General features: G+C 32.4%; 1 protein-coding gene across 3 annotated transcripts in view; it reads left to right on the top strand.

Annotated features, from left to right (window-relative positions):
* The first annotated feature begins 15793 nt into the window (after positions 1 to 15793).
* LOC118194579 (uncharacterized) overlaps positions 15794 to 26739 on the top strand; it is a 134897-nt gene continuing 123951 nt past the window's right edge. For 2 of the 3 annotated variants that reach the window (XM_035365747.2, XM_035365745.2), the window contains exon 1: positions 15899 to 16036. The gene's annotated coding sequence lies outside the window, so the exon portion shown is untranslated. Of the gene's footprint in view, positions 16037 to 26739 lie in introns of all 3 variants that reach the window. The other variant, XM_035365746.2, reaches the window with a different exon arrangement.

The raw sequence follows: 26739 nt of genomic DNA, 5'->3' as shown, positions 1-26739 counted from the left end.
TATAATATTACTAAAGAGAATATATAATACTACTGAGAATATAGGGGGATATTCAATTATGGCAAAGCACACGAGGGCTATCTGCTTTAAGGGAGGGATGCCTTCGTGGAGGACTTTCTAAGGGAAACTGACTCGTATACACGTTACACATGGGGAAAACGCCCATGCAGCCAACCCGTTCGCGGGATTCGAACCTCGGACCGAACTACCAGTGTTCAGCGTCTTTACCGCTCGGCTGATGGTGGGCCCTACTGAGAATATAATATTTTACTGAGAATATAACATTACTAATTAATTGTAGTTTAATAATTATTAATTTTAAATATATTTTCCAGAAATCGATCAAAATAAAAACTGGAATTTTCTGGAAAATCTTGTTTGGAGACCATTTGGCGCCCCTCTGCGAGCGGCGCTCGGGGCATCATACACCCCCTTGCCCTCCTTCGCTACGCCACTGTGTACAGACTACATTATCTTCAATAAGACAGTCATATTGGACACCGTCTGGTCAAGATCGAGTTAGAAGAGTAATAAATAAGTGCATAACTTGCTTTAAAACGAAAAATCAAACGGTAAGCCTAGGTAAGATGGGTAATCTACCTAGGGTAAGAGTCGTGCCTTCTAGACCTTTCGAGCTGGTCGGATTGGATTTCGCAGGACCTATAATCACGAAACCTAATCTGAAAAGGTCAAAAGTGATTTTCAAGTCTTATATTGCATTATTTATCTGTTTTTGAACTAAGGCAGTGCATTTAGAAGTCGTTTCTGAGTTAACAACAGAAGCTTTTCTAGCCTGTTTACGAAGATTTATTGCCAGATGATCCAAACCAGCCGTTATCTGGAGCGATAACGCCAAGAATTTCAGAGGTGCGAGAAATATTCTTAACGCATATAATGAAATTTGCAAATCTAGCCCAATTCAGGGATTTAATGCAGAAGAAGGCATCCAATGGAAATTTATCCGACCAGCTTCTCCTCATTTTGGCGGACTGTGGGAAGCAAACATAAAATCAGAGAAACGGATTTTGTTAAGGGTAGCAAAATCAGCTATCGTGAATTTGGAAGAGTTAACTACTTTAGTTAATCAGATAGAAGCAGTTCTGAATTCCCGCCCATTATCACCGCGTTCTCCCAATCCGAATGACTTACAGCCTTTAACTCTGGGACATTTTTTGACAGGAAATGCTATGTTATCCTTTCCTGAACCACATACTGCTTCGGATTCTCTTTCTTTTCTTTCCAGGTGGGAACTAGTTCAGAGACTCCAAGCTAAATTTTGGAAGCGGTGGCAGTAGGAGTATCTAAATCAACTACAGAATCGTGCCAAATAGAGCAGTTCGCATGCAGAATCGCATGCAGATTGGTCAACTAGTACTGCTAAAAGACTCCAACTCCAATCCTTTGCATTGGCCATTGGGTCGAATCCAACAAGTGTATCCTGGTGCTGATGGTCTAGTCAGAGTAGCTGAAGTTAAGACGTCTACAGGTATTCGACGAGCCATCAACAAAGTTATACCTCTACCATTTAAAGACTGAATGCTACTGAATGAACTTGAAAAACTTTTATTTTATATTTAATAATTTACCAATTTAATATTTAGTTTAGTGTAATTTTATTGACTTTAAATTTATCTCAATATCTGAAAATTGAAATGTAAACTCCATGGGAGTTTAAGCGGGGAGAATGGTAAGACCCGCGTAACGTTAGAGGGCGCTGAGAGCGCCATTGAGTGTGTTCTGAGAGTTGATGGAAGGTGTGACGCATTGATGATGTGAGATTTCTGAGATTGTAATATTATTATACTCCATTAAATCAATTTATATTTCATTTATTGGTGATTATTCATTTTGATTTATTCATATTTGAGGTGATATTATGTTTTACTGAACCACTATGTATTAGAAACTTGGATTACCACTGAATCTTCAAACCACTGATGCGCAGCTTGATTGGTGGATGGTCACCGATATCGATTCTATGTCGCGCCAAATTGTTTCGACCCAAGTCAGAAAACGAGCGGAAGAAAACATCTTGAAGATCTTGAATGACACGTTCGGCAACATTCCTCTATTCCTCATTTAATTCCGCATTCTGCAATAACTCCGACGTAATGCTCTCTGAAGACACAGATTCTGGGATGTTACTGTTTCCTTCAACGCTGGTTACTGGAGTACATACTGCACCCACGTCACCTTTCTGAATAACTCTCGCCTTGTCAGTTACATTGGCAACTCTCACCGGGATAATGGTCCTTGATAGGTCGACGAGTGTCGAGGCTACTAGTACTTCTTTCAAGCTGTTACAGTTCTTGGGATATTCTATGATGCCTGCCGTAGCGGAAATTTTTGTTTTCAGCTATGGATCCCGGAAGTAAAAATTCTGTTCTTGCTTGGGATATTGATATTGTCTGGTGCTATCATTTTGTGGACAGATTTAACTCCTTCATCATTAATTCCGAATAGGGCTTTGTCCTTAGAGGCAGAATGCAGTTCGTTATTTTTGAAGTACAAGGAAAAATTGTGTTTTCCTAGAAAGTCTAATCCGAGTATGCAAGGGTCTGTAATATCTGTCACATATGCCGTGTGATGGTAGGCGGCACTTCCAAACGTGATGTTAAGGAATAGGACCTTTTGCCGTTCACTTTGAACTTGCACGTGCAATGCTACTTTACCTAAGCACATGCACTACTTTGCCTTGAGCGGCAGTAACTTTTACTTCCGAGAAAAATTTCGATAGAAAATTGCATTGAGCCCTGGTGTCTAACGAAGCTATTATTAAAAAAAAAACGATTTATCGCTAGGTCTGGTTTATCAAACAGAAACGTAAGAAGGCTGTAAAAGACCATTTTATTTAGAACTCAAATAAATGAACAGAAGGCATTCCTTGTGCTTACAAAACCAGCCGGTGTAGCTCAAAAGTAAGAAACTTCAATTTAAAACTAAGTCTGAAGCTAATCAAAGGCTACGCAGAAATAATTAACACGCAAGTTGGCTCAAACCTTCACTGGCGTAACAGCAATTTTGCCAGATTAAAGCAATGCCGTATACAAAATACTATCGTAAAATTTCAGCTATTAACATGACCTTCAGCAGGCGGAAGACGCTCTGACTAAACAATCTAAAACAACCCTTTAAATACTGTCACTTTCTATCTCATTTAAATACGTTCGAGCTGAAATTTGCATTCTGACAGAAAAACGAAAAGGTAGAAGTGATAGTATATATTTTGAACATAAAATAATTTGTTAGTTTAACTGAATACATTACAGAGCCCTTATGAACAAAAATACTTGCACTTATGTAGTTGCAAGTTTCATAACTGAAGACTCATATTACTATACCCTTAACTCCTCAGCATTTGATCTTTAAAACTTAAATTACTGTTAAATCCACTTATATTCTCCCTAAGATCTCTATCTACACAGACAGTATGAGCGTCCTACAGAGTATGAATAAGACAAGCAAGATTCCAGCGCATATTCAATCTCTAAAAGAGCTTGTCTCTACTCTGAGTAATACAAAGCAAGTCACCCTTCACTGGGTAAGAGGTCATCAAGAAACAAGAGGGAACGAACGGGCAGACACTTTCGCAAAGGCAGCCACATCTCGCCAAGACTTAGATATCTCCCTTCCGATCTCCACGAGAGCAGCCAAGCATCACATCCAAGAGGCTTTCATATCACAATGGCAAGAAAGATGGGAACAAGACGACACCGGAAGATACACCTTCGCAATCTTCCCGATCGTCAGGCTGTCAAGAGTTTACTCGAACCACTACACGGTTCAGGCCCTTTCCAATCATGGAAGGTTCCCCCAATATTTAGAGAGGTTTCTACATTTACACGTCAAGTGCAGTTGTGGATCACCCGCCAGCACAGCAGATGCCGTCCATTACATCACTTCATGCCCACTCACCAAGTCGCTTAGATCTCCAGCCAACACCGCCCTACTCCAAAGTAAAGGTCTCAGAGGTTACCTAACGGATTTCTACGGTCTCCAGGAAGTAAGGCAGATTGTCAGCTTCGTCAATGACAACAAGACCATCATACAAGTCATACCAGGTTAAAACCTGATGATATGTAAAAGGCAGCATGCCTTATATAAATATGTAATTAACTCACTTTTTCATATATATATTCAAATTCCTATTCAAGCTTGTTTTCACTAATATAACTATTCAATGTAAGTTGGAAAAACCAACATCAAATTGTATTTATAAATGTAATTTGCTTTGTAATTAATTAATAACGAATGACCTGTAGTGCCCAATAAGAGGCGAGGCAGGCTAAGAATAAATATTATTATTATTATTATTATATTTTCCCAATTCAATAAAACTCCCTGTAATTTTACTTATATCTCTACCTGTTCTTGGTTTTATTTCCTTCCTGAATTTCACAATGCTGCTATTTTATTTCTTCCTGCTACTTCAGAGCCCACCAGTGGCCGAGCGGTAAAGTCGCTGAACACTGGTAGTTCGGTCCGAGGTTCGAATCCCGCGAACGGGCTGGCTGCATGGGTGTTTTCGTGGTTTTCCCCATGTGTAACGTGTATACGAGCCCTTAGAAAGTCCTCCACGAAAGCATCCCTCCCCTTAGGCAGATAGCCCTAGTGTGTCTTGCCATAATTAAATACACACACACGCACGCCTGCTACTTCAGACGTGAAAAGAATTTTTCATTCACACCTTTAACCAAATATTTATTCTTCGTTTCTTCATCAAAGAATTGAGCAATTCTTTAACTTCAATTTTAATATGCATTTCTACGTTGAAGCAGGTATGAGATACCTGAAAGAAAAGCATATTCGAAGATATCAGCTGTGAGAAGTTTAAGACGCATTTTATGAAATAATGAACGGTAACATTTTTAATAAAGCACAAAATGATATGAACATAATATGATGCACAAAATTTCCGAGTTAAAATTAATGATCGTTAATTTATTTCTTCTGTGATATTCGGCGCAATATTCTCTACAAAATAAATTCTATTAGGAAATAGCTTCAGAATAAAAATATAAATTTTAAACTTGAATATGAATTTGAAACTACAACACGTTCAAGGGGAATAAACATTTTTATTAGAATACAGATCAGATTCTAATCATAGCAATATGCTTAACACTAGAACGCCCGCAACCTTTATCTCCACAGAATGCCCGCCTGCGTCATTTCGATTTCAGAGAGATTTATAAGTAAACATATAAACAAGAATACAATAATAAATACATTATTCAATTTGCAACTAGGAACAATTGATACATACATTAATTTTTAAAAGAAAGGATAACTGAATATACGATTTTAAGAAAATGAAGAAAATGGCATGCTTTTCACAAAACTCATATGCTTACAATTCTTTTTAAACTAAAATTCAGGAATGCAGCTTTTGCGTGTATAATCTGGCTTGGCATGACATTTTTCGAGCACCATTTTCTTGCATGAGATACAAATATTAGTTGTCACATTACCATTACAAAGTTTTATTTCGATTATAGTTTTATTTATCTTCTTTGTAGCTGACTCTTTTTTTGTATTTCTTTTTAGTATAGTAAGACGTATGTAGTTTCGACGCATTTCGTCAGTTAACATCTGTCTTGTAATTGATCTTTCAGTAATTTTTTTAAAATAAATAATCCAGGCATTTGTTGCAGCTCAATCTAACATATCATAAAAAGTATAAACAGGCCATATTCTAGCAGGTCTAGAAGGTGCTTTTACAGTGTACTTTCTAGCCATCTGATCAATTACATCGACACCACATTTGGTTGCATTTATAAAAACTAATTGTTTCTGGGGTTTTCTTTTCATTGTTACTTATATCAAAAGAAGAATGAAGAGTACTTAATATCGTTACATTTTCTTTCTCTTTACTTGATATACTGTAAGAGTAACACTTATTTCGTCGTGTTTCAAAATTTTAGATTCAGTACCTCTCGGGAATCTTTTCATGAACCTTGGGGATTTCTCTTCGGGACCTCTATTCTGTATGTTATTAAAAATTGGGCTGTTTATAAATAAAAACCAAGCACTCAACACACTATTATCATTAATTTTCTTTTGGCATGATTTATTGTTCCACCATCTTGCCGTATAATATATATAGTAATTTTATTTTCTATGCAATTTATCGGAAAGTGATAAAGATCTCTTGAAAAACTAGTACCTAATATAGTAATAAGTACCAATAAACTAGTACCTAATTAGATACTAATAAACTAGTACCTAATTACTAATATAATAATAAGTGTTTTTAAAGATATTTATAAAGGTAAATTTAAAACTTAAAGTCTTTTTGACATTACTTCCGAATTACATTCATCTATAAGGTAAAAGATAAAAATTCAGATGTAAAACAGTTAATTTATTGTTTAATTAATTTAATTTTTTGCATACATGTTTAATCAGTATTTAAATTATATATTTTTGATTAAAATACAACTTAACAGTTTAAAATATGGTTCTGTTGTTTTATTTCTTTCTCTAAGTTTGCTTTTATTATTGATAGAAAATGACAATGAACGAGTCGATTCCAAAAGGAGCTTTTTTTTTTTTTTTTTTTTTTTTTTTTCAAATTCGCAAGCGGGCACCTAACATTCTAGCACATAAGAACAACATAATTCAATCGCTTTTAAAGCAAAAAATTCACAGTTTATCAACATATAAGAATAAAAAAACCGAGCCGGATTCTTATAAATGTACATACATATACGATCTACCTTTCTAATAATAAATTAACTATAGCCCTTCAACTCTCCTCTTCATTCTAAAAATAACAACGCAATACCTTTCTAGCATAATCTTTATTCCCTGTAATTCTGCATTGGATTATTCAGTTATGGCAAAGCACACGGGGGCTATCTGCCTAAAGGGAAGGATGCCTTCGTGAAGGACTTTCTGAGGGAAACTGGCTCGTATATACGTTACACACGGGAAAACCACGAAAACGCCCATGCAGCCAGCCCGTTCGCGGAATTCGAACCTCGGATCGAACTACCAGTGTTCAGCGTCTTTACCGCTCGGCCGCTGGTGGCCCCTGTAATTCTGGAAAAGAAGTCATCTAATCTCTACTGCGCATTTAACCACGAAATCTTAACCCAGCATACGGATATTAATCTGTTATGTGATCTGGAATGTAATCTGGTGTAAAAGGTCTTTGCTGAACAATCTTGCTCTTTTGTTTCGAGTCTTCTTTCTGGCCGCTATTTGGTTCGCCGCTGTCTTTGCTTTGTCTTGCTGTTAACTATGTCGTTGTCTACACGCTATAAAAGTTGTGTCGTTGTCTACACGACATTATGTCGTTGTCTACACGTTATAAAAGTTGTGGGGTGCATGTTGCGGCTATGATGATGTGTGAAGAAGTACATGTTTCAATAATTAATTCATTGTCCAGCAATAAAAAACTACTTTCTCTACAAGTCTCTCCTTCGTTATGCATCATTCAAACTACACAGCGAAACAATTGCCCAAGTCTGTTACAAGTATCGCCCAGTCACCAAGATAGTTACAGATATTATTATTACATATATTTATATTTATATATGTTGGTTCAGCCGATTGCAACCAAAAAGCAAGGTACGCAACTACATATTATAGCAGTCCCACATACGAAATTGCAACATTCTAAGGCTACTCGTTTTTAAGTATGCGACATACAGACTTAAGTGCGTGCAGACATCACGAAAAAAATCTCTTCTGAATCCATTTTAAATCCATTTAGCAATCAGTTTTGGAAAAAAGAGTCCTTTATTCTGGGCGTATGTACAGATGTCACACAAAAGCATGGTTCAGATGGGTTTGAGAGCGGTCAAAATGGATATTTTCTTTGAAATATGGTACCCGAAATTTTTCGCGATTACAATACTTCCTTCACTTAGGAAGTAAAAAGAGAGAAAGATCGAACTAAATACAGAATTTCGTTTTTTTTTTTTTTTTTCCCCATTCTTAAACTCTCCTTCTCTCAAGTCTGCCATTAAACTCAGTACATTTATTTATAATTTTGTTAAATTTGATTATAATTGCTGATGCTAGCCGATTAAATGACTTTTCTTTTCTTTATATTTAGAATCTTTTTCAGCTAAACACAATCTAAAAATTTATTCCGAAAATCCTTTTTTCCCTTTATTTTATATTCCTACAATAGAAATAAAAAATTTAAAAAATGTACTTTTTCTAAGTTCCTATCAATGTGAAAATAAATTTGGCATATTTTAAAAAAATTATGCTGTTTTTATTCTTTCCTTTTAGAGGAATAAGATAGAAGAAAATTTGTTATTATTCAAGGTTATATTTTTATCTTTCGAAAATAAGCTGAGAGTTTTGACAGATGAGCAAAATGTGTTAGTGCCATGGAAAGAATCTTAGATATTGTCAGAGAAACTTACGTCAATAAAACGAATAATTCCTGCATTTTTGCCTTTAATTTTGCTTTTAAGAAAATAATACAGTAACGTACTCTGATTTCACCGAAGGAAAGATAAAAGCTTAAATTAAAGATAAAGCAAAATTAAACAATTAAAACTATTTGAACGCGATTCATGACCTCAGATTTTGCTGTGTGATTGATTTTAAAATCAAATACTACACAGACCTCTAATAATAGCGTTTTGCAAAATATTGACTGAACTTTTGCTTCTAACTGAAATTTTTAACACAGAGAAAATTTTCTATTTTTATGAATATGTTCATAGACAGGAAAAACAAAGTTCTGTTTGATTGATGGCTCAAATACTTTTATTTTTGGTACTATTATCCAGCCTTTGACAATAAAAATGTATTAGTAACTGTTAAAAACCTTCGTTTGATTTGATTTCGTCTGAGTTAGCTCCGTCCCATTGCAAACCACAGCACTTGCTGAGAATTACAGGTCGATTTTATTTTGAAGGGCAAAAATCGGCTTTCCTCTTTCATGAGCAAGTGCATTGTTTGTAATAGCAACGAGCATGAAATGCCATCTCGTTGTTTTTGAGGGCGGGGGGGGGTGCTGATTTTACATTAACTGAAATTACAAATAATAATCACATTTCATCACTGGAGTTAAAAAATTATGATAACTGATTTGTACTCATTTAATTGTAATATGATGCTTTATGGAATCCAAATTTAGTACAATTTAGAAATAGTTATGATAAGATTACAATTATCCGATATTATGTCGACTAATACTATAGAGAGCTTGGATACTCATACAAGAGAAAAAATAAATATGAAACCGCAGTGGATTCCGATAAAAGTTTGGGCTAACAAAACTTCACAGATTTGTATCATATTTATCCTTTTTAAGCATAGTTATAGAAATTAATACTTTATAGAAATAAACAAAAATACTAGTTCACATTTCTTTTTGTTCCATTATTTATTATGCGCTTAATAGGTGTAATATTTTAAGAATATAAATACATTTATTGCGGCTTGCATTTCAATATGAACGATTTGTCTGGCATTGAAATTCAAGATAGATTAAGTTAGGTTGTTTAAATATGGCAAAGTACACAAGGGCTGTCTGCCTATGGGAAGGAATGTCTTTGTGAAAGACATTCGATGGAAAACTGGTTAGCATTCGCGTTTTTCGTAAGGGAAATCGATCATGCAGCCAGCCCGTTCATCTGGATTCGAAACCAGAACAGACTTCTAGTGTTCAGAGGTCTTTACCACTCGGCCGCTGGTGGGGCGAAAGTCAAGGTAAATAATAAAATTTAGTAAAAGGAAATACATTAACTAATAGAACACCTGAAACTATATAAATTTATACTCTACAAAACTTGAAAACAATAGTCTCTTTGCTACGTACAACTAAAATTCTCATGTTGAAAAAATATTGAAAATCTTCTCAACTGACCTCCCCCCAGCAATGAAAGTTCTGATTTTTTAATTCCCGATCTGAATTGTTTTAAATATTCAACTAAAATAACTTATGAATAGATTCCTCAAAACGCTTGCAGTTCTTTGATGTTCGATGAGAGAAAAGTCTGCGGAATGGGAGCATTGTTGTGATTAGTTTTGAACATAAAACAAAACAAACAAATACACAAACAAAACAATATAAAGCAAACTAGTAAACAAGCAAACAAACAGAATTTAAATTCCAGAAAAACATTTTCAGAAATTGAATGGACAAATTTTGGCAGTTCGTTAGATTGAGAAAATTCTTAAATATGGATTCTTTGAATTGCGCTGAATACTAGATTCTTTACTTATTATAGCGAATATGTTGGCAACGTCCTGCTTTTGATAAGACGTGATTTACTGCAATTAATAGAAAAAGTACAACTTAACTGCGATTATGAACAGAAACACGAATGCACCACTCAATAATTTATTCATGAAATAAGCTGGATGTACATGAATCATGAATTTTACGCTTTGCGCTCTTCCCCTCTGTTTATTTTAACTATTTATATTTGCGTTAAAGTATGCTGTAGAGATGTTATGTATATTGGAAAAGCCGGAGAGATGAAAGATTAGCAAACGCCTTGGCCGGGAATCGAACCACGGACCTCTGGAATACCGGTCCAGCGTGCAGAACCACTACACCACGAAGGCACACTAGGAAAGAGGGAGAAATACCTTATATACTCCCCTTTTTGAAGAGCGACTGTGGGGGTTTATTAAAACCAATCGCCAAATCCTGGGTGTGTAGAATCCTCATCCAACACCCTTTTAGTTCTTGCTCCACTGTAGAGACATTAGGTATATTGGAAAAGCCGGAGAGATGAAAAATTAGCAAACGGCTTCGCCGGGAATCGAGCCACGAACATCTGGAATACCGGCCCAGCGTGCAGATCCACTACACCACGAAGGCACCCTAGAAAAGCGGGAGAAATACCGTATAATGCATTTTTATACATATTTGTATTTGGGGAAGAGGGAAAAACAAAAGTTTAGGAAAGAAAGAAAAAAAAAATTGTCTTTAAATGATCACAATATTGGCAAATGTCACGTTAAATCAACTTTTATCAAGGAAGATCTCGCTCAAATGCTCTTGAAACCTGTTGACCTTTTTTTTTTTTTTTTTCTTTAAATTAACTTCAAAAAGAATACGTCTGCTAAAATATAGTTCCATTTTTAATGATTTTATTTACAAAAGTAAACAATGATATATGCACTATTCACGCAAAATATGAAAAAACTTTTTGTAACATTTCGAGTTTCTAGGGTTGCAAATCAATGCGAATCTTCGTGTTTATTTCTGCAAATATGAAACAAAGGCGCGATAGACAACTGACAACAGAATCACTTGTTGCAGTTGTCTTTCGCGAAACTTTCCTTCCTTCGATAGTAAATTCCCTCTTTCCTTCGAAGAGCGAAATCTTATGTGGCACCCTTACCCTGTGACCCCTTTTGGACGTTTCTAAATATTTTTGCAGAATGCTAGACAAGGTTGCGTTTGTCACGGTCGAGCGATAACACCTAATTCCAGTTGTCATCTTATTATTTTCTACTTTGTTCAAAATTCATTAAAATCTGAATTAAAATAACCCGCCTAACAACGATTATTGTATGTGTTACGAGGAATCAGCGTAACATTCATAAATTTTCTGGACCAGTATTCGAAGATTTACTGGACTAGTATCCGAACATGAATGAAATATGAATATAAATATTAAATCTGTTTCTTCAATGCAGAAATGCAAATGACGAAAGAGAAGCTTGAGCTCAGGTGATAATAATGAAAACAAGGAAGTCAAGCTACTGGCGCCGTTAACATTCATTTACTGACGATTTCTATTGATGTTTATTTCATCTATTGATGACTGAATAGTGTGTTCATAGTTACTTCGTCAATAGATGAGGCCAGTAACGTGAATTCCTTCCTCTCATTGTTATCGCTTGACTACAGGCTTCTCTTTCGCCATTTGCACTTCCGCAGCTGAAGAAGTCATAAACCTTCGATACTAGTCCCACAAATTTATGAATATTATGCTGATTTTTGTTTTCTTAACATCTCCAATGTTCTTAAAAAGTTTAACATCAGCAAAGTGGTGAATTTGTTTCGATTGCTGTACAAAACCTGTAACCATAATCATATCTCGGAACGGGCGAAGAATACAAAGAATTTAGAAGCAGTCGTTGTTAAAGATCGCCACTGTACGAAGCATACGAGTTTAATTTATCTTCACATGGGCAGTGAGATCTATAAATATTCTCATGTGTATAGTCAATTTTTAGAATTATTATCTTGGAATTCTTAGAATTATATCTGAAAGATAATTAGAATCCTTGCAAAAGAATATTAATTTATCTTTCAAATTTAATGTGTTATTCATCAACAGTCTGAGCTATTCAAGCATGTAATAAGTGCACATCATAATAAGTTAAATTTTTATTTTACTATTTTTATTACTGCATCTATTTGAAATAAGCTTTTGGCAAGGGATTTAGAATATCTTTATAATAATGACAATTATCCAGATTGTTTGCCACATTATTTTCTTAATTTTCTAAAATATGTTAAAAACATAAAAGAGGCATCAAACGGAATGTTGCCCATGAACGTTTTCTCTTGCTGGAAAACAAACATACCTCTCAAACACCATGTAAGAGATCTCATATCAATGAAGAACATTATCATATCGAAAAATTACATACAATATCTCCCATCTGTTCATGGACACATATGTTTTTAAATTTTATTTGTAAATATCGGTTACTAAATATCTGCGAAGTAATTTTTTTTTACTTATGCTATTGAGCGTCATTTTTAAAATCTGCTTGTTTTGCAAAAACGTTATTCAATAAGTTTTTGGTTAAAAAAAAAAAGGAAAAAAGTTGTTTTTTTAAATTGTTCTGGAAATGAAGCATATTAGTGTTCTTAAAACAAACTTCACTTTGAACAAACAATTTATATTTAATAAAAACATGGCAGAAACGGCACATTAACAATTTAGCTGGATATCCTTTAGCTAAAATTACGTTTTTTATGCGCTTAGGCTTGGATTCGACTAATTTTTTTCGGGTACGAATGTTCCATTTCGTTACATTCCTAAGTATTGCTTTTATTGTAGATTTCGAAGAAATGTCACTTTCCTTTATTCCATTTTCCAAGCCATTCCATACATGTTCGATAGGATTTAAGTACGCGGAATATGGAGGCAGTTTAATAAGTTCAGAATAGTTTATAACTAACCACAACCGAACACTTCGAGCTATATGTTTAGAACCAATATTCCGATAGAACTGTAACATATTTGCATTAAACGTTTACAGTGGTTTTCAGGTTTTCATTAAGAATATTTAAATATTTATACTGATTCATATTTTCTCTTACAGCTAAATTTTTTATCCCAGAAACAGTGAATATTTCCAAATCATTATACCTCCAAACCTAGTGCTTAATAGTAGACAATACAGATTCCATTCGGTTTTTGCAACATAATAATTCATCCATCTAATCCAAATATATTTCTACAAATATAACATTGGTTCAGTATGGTAATTCTGGCTTATTTTTGCTTACCATGGATTTTGTGAACGAGAAGAGTATTTTCATTGATTTCTTGTTGACAAAGAATTTCCTTCTTATTCATCTTACATTCATGTGCTCTAATGACTTTTTTAACAACTTCAGTATTAACTTTTATTGCAACCCATTCTTCTAAATTCCGATTTTTTAGCTTCAAGCGGGATCCAGACTTCAGCGTAATTTTAATAATTCCATTTCAATTTCTATCTTTTATAACATAAAAGATCGTTGAACGCTTTACATCAAGGATTTCTGGATATTTCAAATACATTTAACATATTTAAAAAAATCAATAATTAAATTCCTAATAGAACTTGTCATTAATTTGTTGCGTCTTGCTATGTGTGCTTCAGGTGCCGAAACGCTAATATATTTTACTCAGCAAGTAATAATTTCCAAATGTAGACGATAATTCTTGTGACGTATTTTTATTTGAAACAAAAATTCATGATGAGAAACATCTACCAAAGCGAATTTAAAGTGTCCAAATTATTATGTGAGTTGTTGATTTGTTTTGTTTAATTATGGCAAAGTGCTCAAGGGATATCTACCTAACGGAAGGAATGCCTTCATGTAAGACTTTCTAAGGTGAATTGGCTCATATACACGTTACACATGGGGCAAATCACGAAAACACCCATGCAGCCAGCCCGTTCACCGGAATTCGGACCTCGAATCGAACTATCAGTGCTTAGAGATTTTACCCCTCGGCCGCTGGTGGGCTCGTGAGTTGTTTGTTGATTAACACTTTTTTAACAAATTATTTTATTACTAGGAATATGTCGGTAATATTTACTTTGCTACAAGCAAGGCCTAAAATTGAGAAACGTTTATATTAAAAACATAAGAATTCTGTGTTTCAGTATGTAATACAAGATCTATACAAATAAATTTAAAAATACAAGTATCCGAAAACAAATTCGAGCCATTGTAATATTTCTCTGTTTCCAAAATATAATGCACGGTAAAGATTCGGGTACGTGCAATGTTACATAAATAATGCAAGAAATTCTTTGGAAAGAAACTAATCATAATCATATTTGAATTAATAAGAGATAAGATTTCAGATTTCTTCTTCATAAAATTTCAAGATTCTGTGGGCTAAATTTTTCCTAAAATTTCACGCCTAGGTATATTTTACAACCCATTATGATTGCGATACGCATAGTCTCATCATAAACTTTGCTATTTCTTAAGTTTCTGAAATTTATTTAATTGCAATCAAAATTATATGTAATATTTTTGGTAAATTCTGAATATATACATGTATTATTTAAGAGGCCGAAGTTTGGTAAATCCTAGCATTTATCACAGTGAGTAGTAAAATAAGTAAAATAGCGAAAAGGCTTGTTAATGCTTCCATTTCAGGCTTTTACCAAAGTATTTTGGTAACTGGTAAAAGTTCGTTTTGCTTAATTGTGATAGTGTATATTTAAGTGCGTTATGTTTTAATATTTAATTAATATTTGAACACATAATTCAATTTCATAAAGATATGCTAGATAAATAACTACTGCATTATAAAATTATGCAAGATAAATAACTATATTAAAATTTTATTAGTTAAAATATGAAAAAGTATTTCTAACAGTTTTTAATACCATGTGTTTGAATTTTTAATTAATATTTAAACATGTAATTAAATTTTATAATATTAGGCCAGGTAAATAGCCGTAAATTATGTGAGATAAATAATATTATAAAATAAGACAAGAAAAATTATGCAACCAATAGCTGTATATTAAGCAAGATAAAAAATTAACAGTTATTTATCTTGCATACTTTTATGAAATTTAATTTTTATATGATATTTATTGCACTGGGTCAATATTCTTAACCAGCATGGCTTATTTTAGCACTTTCTAAATGCAGTAAGAAACAAAAATCTAATATGTCACATTATGATATGATATAAAATTTCTGTGCCATTAAAAGTTAAAATAATGCATTATAATAGCTTGCCATTTTTAGGAACCTTAGTAACAGGTGTTGGTAACTGCTCGCATTTACCAACAGGGCTTAAATAAGTTTGGTACGTAAGCATTTTTCAGACTTGTGCCACTGTATTGTGATAAACATTACGATTTACGGATAAAAATTTAAGATATACCAGTTTTGGGTTTTTTACGATAGCATTGTGCATAGGCAAAACTCGATCTTTGAATTTCAGCAAAAGAATGTACATACTTCATATTTGGTTCTGGTTGCAATTTAAAAGAAATATTGGTCACAAATTGTCACCAGTAACATATTAAAAGTACGAACGGGTCACAACCAGATACGATTTGTACTTTGAACCTCGAGGTCCGGCTATCAGACGTTGTTCCTTCGCAGCAGCAGTACTCAGTCAGCAGCAGAGGAAGTCGTCAGGGAAACGGAAACAGCACCTCCTCTGCGAGAACGTGTGGTCATCCACTTGTTCCGCACACGCGTCTTTGGAACAACACTAGCTGGTAAGTAATTCTGATTGTGCTAAAGGAGAATACATATTTATATGAGTTTCACAAACCGAGACCAAGCAAGAAATTTGTGTTTAGTTGGCACATATCGCAGATGGAAAGCATGAACAGTAGGGTAAGTAATTTTGAGGGATCTTCTTTCCATTGCTCAATGCATTTTGTTGCTATATTCAAATGGCGATGTAGAAAACGTTAGGTGAATAAAAAGTTATAGGTACACAATGTAGTTAGTTACAGGCATCTCGCGAACATAGCATTTACCACTCATTCAGGTTGTCACAATGCTGGAAATTCTTAATTTTCTGTAATTTTACAATGATTATGTAAACAATTAATCCTCTTGCTCTCTTCTTGGTGCCTGAATATTGATTATACTGCATAATTTGAAGAAAATAATGATGGCTTCATTTAATTTTTGAATTTTGTCCATCAAGTGGTTTGTGCATGAGGCATATTTTGCTCGCTCAACGAGTTGCCCCGCCCATTACATAGTAGTCTAAGAATAATAAGCTCATAACAGGATCCTATTGCAATACACAAATAATCTTATAAATTATGAATAAGACTCAAGTAACTTGTCCGAAGGAATTTTTTTCTTACATACATTTTTAATGAGATAAAAAAAAATTCGAAATTGAAAGCAATTAATTTTATTCTTACTATTCAGCAGAAAAAATCACCTTCGTTTGTTTGTAATCAAACGAAGAAGATTCAAGGGTTTAAAGACCGCAAATTAGTATATAGTACAAAACGTTTACTAAACGAATAATTTTAATAGAACGTAACTTAACAATATAATAAATACACTTGAAAGACTATCATTTATGTGTTAATTAGGGGACATTTTTAAAGTAAAATGAACTTTTAGAAATTAATTGAACTTTTATAAGGTTCTGAGGTCTATTTCAGTTTCAATAATTTTATGCATTCTGCTTGATATGAACATAGGTAGTGATAAAACATAGAATACCCTAAATTGTAATTTTGATTATTACTGAAAAATTATTCTAATTTTTTTCTTAATTAAGTAAAAATTTTAGCTGAAAGATAAAATGAAGTCACAAGTCACATGCTACATTCAAAATATCATCTTTAAATAAGTTTAAAGCAATAATGAAAAATAGATATCCACTCATAATAAAATCTTTTATGAATGATCAGTTGATGACAATCGAGGAAATTCTGACTAATTTTCCTATATGTAGTTTAAACTAAACCTATTTATTAAGCACTAACTGCATAGTATTTACTTAAATTCACATCAATTTGTTCTATAAATATCTGGAATACCTTGATGAAACCAAGAAGGAAAAATCAGTAAAATAAAAAAGAAAATATGTACTTAAATTTACGTATAAAAGTAATGTAACTCAAAAGTTTTACTTATTTATCTTCTTACGTTTATATTGGTTCCATTTTCAAGAATAAATAAGGGTAATGGGTGAACGACATGTAGAAAGGAAGGAATCTTAATAAGTATAATTGCTATTTCTTAGAAAAGCATTAGGGAATTATATTTTACTCAGAAAGAAGTATACCATTGTATACACGTGTTATTATAGCTATTGCTTATGTGAATTTAACTATTACTCTTCTCATACTGATTTATCAAGTACTTAGGCATAATTTCTTGTAAATGTATATATAAAATGGCAGTCTTACTACAGGAAAGCATAAAATCAAATTTTCTTTAAAATTATAATAGAAGCAAAAGCAAATTAGTATAACAAAATTCACACAGTGTAGAATAATAGTTGAAAATTCTTCGGCCTTTGTCAAGAAGCAGGCAAAAACATTTTCAACAGATCCACTTGCTGAGAGCTAAGACAACAGAGCTAAATTATATCTAGATGAGAATTAAAACTAATTCAAGAAAACTATACCTGGCTGAGAATCAAAATTAATTTAAGAAATCTAATATTTAAATTTTTTTAGTTAATTTAATAAGAAAACCAATACAAAATAAAATGCTTTTCAGAACCCAAAATATTTTGAACGATGATCAAATTTGATATTACTGAATTTATTCGTCAAGATATAACCTTCTCAGGCATGTCATAAAATTAGTTACACTCTATATAATCAGGACAAAATGTCATAAATTTTTTTGATCAGGCGGATTTTTAAAAACTAAAAATATTTAAAAATCTACTAGTAATAAGGAACATGTAAAATGGACGACCCACAAGGGAATATACAAATGCGGAATCCAAAACTACAAATACACAAGGGAATATACAAATGCGGAATCCAAAACGACTGCTCAAACTTTGTAAATGTGACATTAAAACATTTTAAAATATTTTAAAATTAAAACTTTTTAAACTAGATGCTAAAAAGCAAGATAAATACAGGGAGCTAAACATATTTTTTTCAAGATAGAAACTAATGTTAAATAAATGTAATTGTTTTTTAAAGGAATATTTCTTAATGTGATATGAAATCAAAAATATTTTTTTAATATGTAAAATTCCTTCTATTTTAAAAAACTAGTTAAACCGAGTTGGTATAATGTATAATTTTTCAAAGACAGGAAAATTTGTAATCTAAAAAACACAAAAGAGATAAAATACCTAAACTTTGTAAATGTGGAACAAGTAAATTAAAATTAGTTTAATTTCGATTTAATAAGGGATACAAGAACGCAATTTCCAAATAGCGGGCAAAAGTAAGTAAAAACAGTACACGAAAAATAGCATAATTTATCTCCTAATTCCCAAATAAGATTTTAACTAATCTAGCCTAGTATATTGTGAAAAATGCAATCAAACTGAAATTAAAATTAAAAGAAAACTCATTTAATTAATTTAAATTTCTTTGATTTAGTTTTGATTCTCATCCAGATATAATTTAGAATTCTACCTCTGTTGAAAATTCTTTCGGTTGCTCCCTGACAAAGGCCAGAGAATTTTCAGTTCAGTTATGCAGTTTTCCTGCGTAGTTATTATTATTCAAATGTGCAGTTTCAATTAAGCTTCGAACTTGAGAAATAATTTAAATTTAAAGTTTGCTGTATACTTTCTAACAATGCAGAAAACTATAAAAAGAGACTAATAAGACATTTGGAATGTTCATAGTCTATTTTAGAACTTGTTTGTATTTATCATATTGCATTTCTTTTTAATGCACGCTTTGAAAGATTAAGTAAAATTTGCAACTAGACTTTGACATTCAGTGCGTAACTACCTGATTATTAGTGTATATAGGTAAAGCATTTACGAAACAGAATAAACCCATTTACTTACATATTCATCCAAAGTACTAAGAGTTTTTCATTATCTTTTTCTATTATTTAAATCAGTTTAAAAATAAGAAGCCGTGCAAACGGGATAGTGATTACCGATGCTGACTGCCGTACTGAAGGGCTTGGGCTCGAATATAGGTTCTGTGCGGCATTGATGCTGCTAGCTGAAAGTCCTCTCGTGATGTTGGTGTTAGGGGAATTGGTGTGGGAGACCCTCGGACCCGTCTCCCGAGGAGGTCTCCTTCAAAATTGGGCGTGGAACTGAGGGAAGTCGTACTGTCACCTGTGTGGTGACCAAGGCTCTTGCCAGTGAAAGACATAATTCTGTCTCCTTGCACACGAAGAATTTCGAGGGCTAGCTCTGACATCAGACAAGCGAAAGTAGTCACAACAACAATAAAAAATAAATAAGTATAAGTGAGCTAATAGCAGTCTTAACTTGACCTAGAAAGAGGGTAAAATCTGACTAACAGAAATTCTTCAATACAGTGACACATTTACTTTTGAATACTTGCGTGTTTTAAATTTATTTGCAAAATTAGCTAATAAATATTGAAGAACTGACTCTATTTTTTTTCATTTATACATTGTTTTCTTTTCCGAACTCTCCTTGTTTAAAAATATTTTGTATTTAATTGAATGTCTTTCAACTAACATATTATACTTTCCATGAATTTTCGCATAAATTGGATTAATTTTTTATATAATCTATTTTCGATATTTTTCCATTCCTCCATCTAAAATTACTTTGACTTGGTTTCTACTTTGACAATTCAGCCATAAGCGAACAAGCGGAGATAAGCGAACATCCTATTTAGAATCATTTTCCTGAAAGGACTGGGAAGATTTTCCTGATAAATCGTAAAACGTTTTTGCATTCCAAGTTTTTGTCCAGATTTTTTCAGGTTTTTCATTTAAAATCTATTGCATTTTTTTACTGATTCATTATGTTTCCTATAAAACCTAAACCTCTCTTATTAGAGAGCGTAAAACTTCCTAAATTATTATATCTTCACCACCGTATTTAACAGTTGGCAACAGGTTTTTCGGATTCAGCTCTTCGTAGGCCATATGTGGTGCAACTGGGCTATAGGATCCAAACATATTAAATTTTGATTCGCCTGCAAAAATCACATAATGCCAGTATGATAAACCTTTATTTACCATGGATTTTGCGAACTCAAAATATCACTGCCCCCCTCTTTTTTTTTTTTTTTTTTTTGTTTTTTGTTTTTTGTTTTTGTTAATGAAGAACTTCCTTTTTATGATTCGGATATGGTATCCATATGTTTTGTTGAGTTTCAGAATTAACTTTCTTTGTGAACTGCCTGTGTAATTCATCTGCAAGTTTCTCAGCACTAAGCCTCGCAGCTTTGATTGCTTTTTTTTTTGCACGCAATTCCTTGATACTAACTTGAAACGCGCTTCTACTATGGATATTGGATGGAACAGTTGAAATGCTGAATACCATTTTAACTGTTTCATCCAATATCCATAAATTTGCAACATCAAATACAGTCGATCAAATCGTTAGCACGCCGTACTAATGATTTTTATGACATCCCTAGTAATTTTGCAATCTTTAAAGTACCATTTAATTAAATTTTTACTGGGGTTGCTGTTAATTCGTAGTGCCTTGTCATGGTCACTTCAGATTTCAAAATCAGTGAAATATTTTGCTGAGGAACTAATAATTTCAAGTATTTAGTGACGTTAAACACAAAGCTAATATTAAAAACATACGTAAATAGCAGAATTGTTATTTAAATGTCCATCTTGTGTTACAATGTAGATATAATTCGTATAATATATTTCATAAAAAGTTCAACAAAACATTTGAGTGTCTGAATGATCAAGTGGTTCCTTTTTTTTTATTAAATTATTTTACTTTTCCAAACACTGTTATCTTTTTATCTTTTTTTTTTTTTTTTTTTTTCCAAAAAAGTTTTTGAAATTAGTAAAGAACAGTACATTTGAAAAAAAAAAAAAAAAATCTAATGGTCATTTCTGTATTACCTAGCAGTTCTTTTTTTTTTTTGGTAAATAATTTTAAAATTAAGCTAATTAAAAAACACATGTGTCCAAAAATAAGTGCAAACTGTTGTAATTGTTTTCGTTTTAGATTTGACACTTTTATTTTACTTCCAGTTAGACGAACTTAAATTTGAGAAAAAAAAAAAAAAAAAAAAAAAAAAATGAAAGCAAATGGAAAGTGATAAATTAATCATTTAACAATAAACAAGTAAAAAGAATTTTACATACAAAACATTGAATAGTCATAAGAAAATAAAATTATTGAAAGGAAATGGAACAACTTGGAATAATTTTTTCAACAATGTCATCATTAATTTAGAAGTCAAACAACAAAAATCAGCGATATATTTGTAAATTTTCACGGGACTAGTTCCGATGGTTTTACCGAACCATCAACCTCAGCTGCCAAAATGCAAATGAACCTACAAAATGGCGAACACACCATGTGGAAAAAAAGAAAGCAAAAAAATAAGCAAATTTTCACAGGCCTAGTTTCGATGGTTTTACCGAACCATCGAAAAACCAGTAAAACTATCAAAACGTGTCCTGTGAAAATTTGCAAATATAACCCTAATTTTTGTTGTTTGACCTAATTTTTGTTAAATTAGTATTTTTTCGGCGTGTTATTTTATCTCAATGCCATCATTGTTTTTTATGAGCCTCAAAGTTTTTAATATATCCGTTCTAACTTTAGCTAAAAAACACTCATTTTTAACTATAGAGAGAATACTATAACGTGCTATTTAAATTCGAACAACAGCCAGATCTGTATTGGAGAACTCAAAGTCTGAAAATCGGCACATATTTAATGTTCAATCATAGAAATGGAAGCTTATCTTTTTTTCCTGATTTCTCCCGTATCATCATTATTTTTTGTGATTGCTTTTTAACATAGTCATTGTAACTTAAGCTAAACCATACGCATTTCATACTCAAATTACTTTATTTAAAAAAAATTGAACTCATGCAGCTTTCTGAAAATATTTTACATTTAATTTATTATGTTTAATAACAATATACATAATAACGGAAAAATATGTAAAGGCTTAAGAAACAGACGCATTCGTGAAAGACTTTCTAAGGCAAATTTGCTTACTTCTACACATGAGATGCATCCTTCATTTTAGTTTATTCAGTTTCAAGTAAAAATGTCAGCATAATCTCTAAGTTAATGTTAAGAAGTAATTACTTAACATTAACTTCGAGATTATGCTGGTAATTCAAATTATTAGAAAAATCCTAGTCATAAGTGAATTATGAAATTTTCACTGAAATATCTTCTTCCCAAAGCAAATTACAATAGTGAAATATAAAATGGAAAACGAAATGTCGGATTTACAAGAAAATGTAAGCATCTGAGTATGCAAAACAAAAATAAGAAGTGAATATTTGGAAAAAAAAAGGTCATGTTTTTTCCTTTAACTGCGCAATTTCAAGTCATTTTTACCAACATACAAAAATCTTTACTTCAGTTTCAGTAAATGATTAAGGTTGAAATCAGTGTATCTTTTTAAGTTTATTGGGTTTTGATTTCATTCTACTAAAAATAAAACATTCATAACTTATTACGAAGCGTAATTTACGATTATACTTCGTTAAGCTTTTTTGATTAATTTTCAAACCATTTGCTTAACAGTGAAGTTTTATTTATATTCCAGTGCTAAAATATTACTATTTTAAATTTTTACAGTGCATTTCTAGGTGATAAATAATCAGCATAGAAAATTATATTTGCTTGCACCTTGTACTGCTTTAATGAGTCGGGGGTCACGTTTTAACTTTTTACTGCATTTCATGCGAATATTTAAAAATAAAAGGTCATGTTCTTTTTCTTCTGTCTACATCATTCAAGCAATATTTTTCTACTGTACAGACAACTTTACTGTCTTTTGAGGTAAAATCTTAATGACAGAACTGAATACTTCATTACTAATTTGGAAGTTTCAAATCATAATCTACTCGAAAGAAAATAATAAAATAATTTATATAGTACTTACTTTGTTGTATTCTTGGTTAATGTTCAAAATACTGCTTATCTGTGAGATTTGATTCCTAGTCAGATAGATAATGAAGTGATTACTAAGCTTTCGTTTTTCGAATGCATTTAGTAGACACATATGCTCAGTACAAGAAAATTCTCCAGACTTAGCAAGACTAAACCAAAGAAAGAAAGTATGCGAAAGTTTTCTAAAATTTTAAAAGTTCGCTTATTTGTAAAAATGTTCCCGAGTATCCATATTTAACCATTTAATGCCTACTTTCCTGCATCACAACTAAATTTTCGAGTGCAAACTTTGAAATATATTCATATTACACGAAATTTGCGTTAATGGGACGTCGTCGTGTTTTTACAATGTTACTGAGACTGCACTCTCATTGGCCTTTTAGATATTTAGGAAATGTTTCTCTTTGCTATTCGCATATGTCAGTGAATTTCCATTACTTCTTTTGTGAATTTTCACTTTGTGATGTTTTAAAATACTTAAAAAATTCATTTATAAATTGTTTATGTTTTTTACTGTGATAAATTCTTTGAGTGTTTAAGAGAATAAGTATTTGTTTTGTTCAAGGGAAGGAAATTGGTGTTTCACTTCATTATTTAGAGTGCTAGTCAGTTTACCGAATTGCAGGATTTATTGCCGTTATTTAATATTCATGTGAACCTTAGTATTCCAAACCTTTCACGCAGTTATAATTTTTTCTATTGGTAGTTAGATGACCAGTGGGGTAAATGCAGGATACAGAGGACATCAAGTAAAAATTTTTAATTAAAAGGAGGCTCTTCAGATGTAGGGGGAAAACGATTACTCAGAAGGAAGTAAAAACATTTTTCGACATTTTTTGGAATGTCATAGCATTTAACATGCGAATTTACAAGAAGGGAAATAAAGAAGGACAACTCTTCTGGAAAATTCGGATGAAAATTATCAAAAATTCATTAAATAACAGTTTTCTGTAAAGGAGAATTCTAACAAAGTAAATACGTCAGCAGTCTCCAGAAACTCTAAGTGAGCATTTGAGCCTAGCTCTTACTTAGAATTCACAATTCTACTATAACTATTGTACTTAAAATCTGGGCGAAAGTCTTTTGTTTAATGTTATATATTCTCGAATAATTTTAGGACTCCAGTCTTTAAGTAAAATAATGTTTCTTTAAAAGTGTGGTCTTTTTACTTCTTTGTACGAAGTAAAAGAAGTATTATAATCGCGAAAAATTTCGGGTGTCATATTTCAACGGAAATATGCATATTGATCTTTCCCGAATCCATCTGGACGATTTTTGTTTTTGCATGATTTCTGTATGTATGCACAGAATAAACGACTCTTTTTGCTCGACTGATTGCAGTCACGTGGTGTATGCATCAGATGTTTTTAAAGTTGTAAGATCTCTCTCTTCTATTCCACATAAACTAAACTAGGTCCTACAATGAAACCTGGCGAATTCTCTCACAGGCGTAAATGAAATACCAGCACAGTACAAAAGAACAGTAAAAATAACCCGTTATTAATTCAAATCAGAACAGAAAGGCACGGACTTCGTGCTTTACAAAAACAACGACCAGTTGCAGTGGAACTTAAACGTTGAATATAAATCAGTTCAAATCTAAAACAGAATAGTGATGGATTAGCACGTTAAGTTAGGTCTAACTTAGGTTGACTCGACAGAAACCTAACAGATGTGACGATAATCCGAAATAGTCAAGGGGTGTACTAGCATAACAGCGAGATAGCAATGAAACGTGCGCTGGCTAGCTAAGACATGATCTGAATAAACTCAGAGATTCACCCCCTTAAATACTCACTTCACTTAACTTTAAATTTACATCCTGGCGAGGAAATGCAAGGGGAAGTTGAGGATTTCAGAAAAGGTGTCAAACTTAAAATAATTTGTTACGCAAAATAAGAGAAACCCTCAACAAAGAAACCCCAATAAAGAAAGTAAGTCATGCTAAAATGTGTTAAAATGTTTTTAAGCTGTCGGCTATGTTGGATCATTATGTAGAGTTCATTCCAATATTACCTACTGCGTATGATATTTATGCATAATTTTATTTGCTATAATCCAAGATATTTTTGTAAAGCGTTTCAAAGAGTTAACAGAGTCTACGTTAGTTATATAAATGAATCTTTCTACTGAATAAAAAGAGTGTTCTGTGTATATTCGTGTAAATGTCTGTATTGCAAAATAATAACAAACGAAATAGTTTTGGTACGTATTTGAACTAAACTCGGTAGAAATGCTCAAAGATTTCATTTCTAGACTTTACCAGAAGATCTAAAGACTACGAATGTCAAACGAATTTTCATCGCAAGAAGTCTAAGGATTTGTATAAGATCATTCTGAGTCTAGCTAGTGGATGACAGACATAAAATACAGTAGAATGAACATGTTAGAGATTTAAAACATCTGCATTTATTGCGTATTGCCTAAACGATTACAAATGGAAAGTTTTAGTTTGGAAACATGATATGTCCATTAGTTTAACCCTTATCTGTAGATGAATCTGTTGAGAATGATATCTTTGATTACATAAATAATATACGAGTACACTGACATAAGAAGAGCCTTTGTACATTTTACAGATTAGAATACTATGATTTACCTTACGATTTTATGTGAAGATAATCTAGTAAAAGCTGCCGATTGTTAACATTTTTTATGCAATAATTCAACGATAATAATATCCCAGTGGTATTTTGGCTTCACATAATTATATATGTTGGAGTACTACTATTCCGAGCTGTGGAAAGGTTCAGTGAAATAAAACCGCACGTCAAAAGGCGAAAGAAATTGCGCATCATAGACAGACTTTCTATAGGATGAATATACCAGAGCAAGTGATGCAGAAGCTCCCATTGGCCAACTATACGACTTCAACTTGCAACTGAGTTAATGCTGTTTACGGCATGCTAACTTTTTGTGTTATATATGTAGCAGTACAGTGTTATCAGGCATCGTACTAAACTGTTCATTATAGTGAAAAATCTCTACATAATCTCTACATAACTCTACATAGTCGATCTTATTGAATGTGATGCGTCTTGCTGATTATCTCAAAGGAACTTCTTTAAAATTACAATCACAATTGTTTAGCTAAGAATATTGTTAAATTATTCGTGTATTATTTACTCTGTTAATGTCCATTAGTTTAACCGTTATTATTATTACTACTTAGCACAATAGAATCACACTTAACCGTCTGTTAAGTGTGATTCTATTGTGCTAAAAACCAGAGAAACGAAATATAAGCAAGAGATTATGTATAGGAAGGCTAGCTGTATGTGCATAAGGCTAACTTTCTGTGTCCTCCAACAAGTATTGTCCGAATCAACTACTTTGAAAAAAAAATAAGGGATATATTCACAATTTTGAAGATCCTCTTTCGTAATATTTTTTCACAGTTAAATTACTGAATAGAGCTGCGAGTTTTTTGTAGACATTTTCAAGACCCAAATTTTCTAAATTATTAAAGTAATTATATTAATTACTTATTTATTAATCTTAAATGAAAATGTTGCAAATCCTCCTTAAAACCATC

This window comes from Stegodyphus dumicola, chromosome 6 (assembly GCF_044657685.1).
Source record: "Stegodyphus dumicola isolate Sdum_Otavi_A_Nest chromosome 6, ASM4465768v1".
In the NCBI taxonomy this organism is placed as follows: domain Eukaryota; kingdom Metazoa; phylum Arthropoda; class Arachnida; order Araneae; family Eresidae; genus Stegodyphus; species Stegodyphus dumicola.
This window is presented reverse-complemented; position numbering and strand designations above follow the sequence as displayed.